The sequence below is a fragment of the Notothenia coriiceps genome, unplaced genomic scaffold (assembly GCF_000735185.1).
Source record: "Notothenia coriiceps isolate Sejong01 unplaced genomic scaffold, NC01 NC01_scaffold00022020, whole genome shotgun sequence".
Classification (NCBI taxonomy): Eukaryota; Metazoa; Chordata; class Actinopteri; order Perciformes; family Nototheniidae; genus Notothenia; species Notothenia coriiceps.
Window position 1 is genome coordinate 3,244 of NW_011354721.1, and position 725 is coordinate 3,968.

At 38.2% G+C, this 725-nt stretch overlaps 1 long non-coding RNA gene across 1 annotated transcript; it reads right to left on the reverse strand.

The window, feature by feature from the left end:
- Positions 1 to 295: 295 nt before the first annotated feature.
- Positions 296 to 714, reverse strand: LOC104953636 (uncharacterized). Its single transcript, XR_799247.1, has 3 exons — positions 520 to 714; positions 404 to 407; positions 296 to 372 (listed from the first exon to the last, which is right to left on the reverse strand). It is a non-coding gene; the product is annotated as an uncharacterized lncRNA (long non-coding RNA).
- Positions 715 to 725: the final 11 nt, after the last annotated feature.

Genomic DNA, 725 nt, shown 5'->3' on the forward strand with positions numbered 1-725 from the left:
TAGAATTTCCTAGAAATATCTAGGTTGTTTGTCATAGATCTGTTTATACATGCTTCCCGATAGCTAGAACAGGATTTACTGAGATTAACTGGACTTTAGTTGCCAATTGACAAGGGAAAATAATGTATTTTTTTTTACATTGCACTTTTTAAGCAATCCCGCCCAAACGTTTACAGAATCTGCAGCCATGTCTAATGCGCTTGGCACGCAGAATATACGCCTTGGACTTTTTTACACACTAGTCAAAGTGCTCTTAGCAAGATGAGCTTACATGACTAATATTTGATATGCATGTGTAACCCCCGGTGTAGTGTCCCCTCGGCAACAGACCACTCAGAGCTGGTGAATACTTTGGTTTATTTCACTGCGTTTCTGCGTTTGAATGGACACATAAAAAGGACACGTTTCTCAAAAGATCCTCACGCGGTATATAAATCTCCAACAACACATCAATGATCGTATAGTGGTAGTAAACAATGTGAAACATTAAACATAAACAAACTGGTGTACAAAACTCACATACCTGCGTTTGAATGGACACATAAAAAGGACACGTTTCTCAAAAGATCCTCACGCGGTATATAAATCTCCAACAACACATCAATGATCGTATAGTGGTAGTAAACAATGTGAAACATTAAACATAAACAAACTGGTGTACAAAACTCACATACCTGCGTTTGAATGGACACATAAAAAGGACACGTTCTGTAGGAGAGATAGCA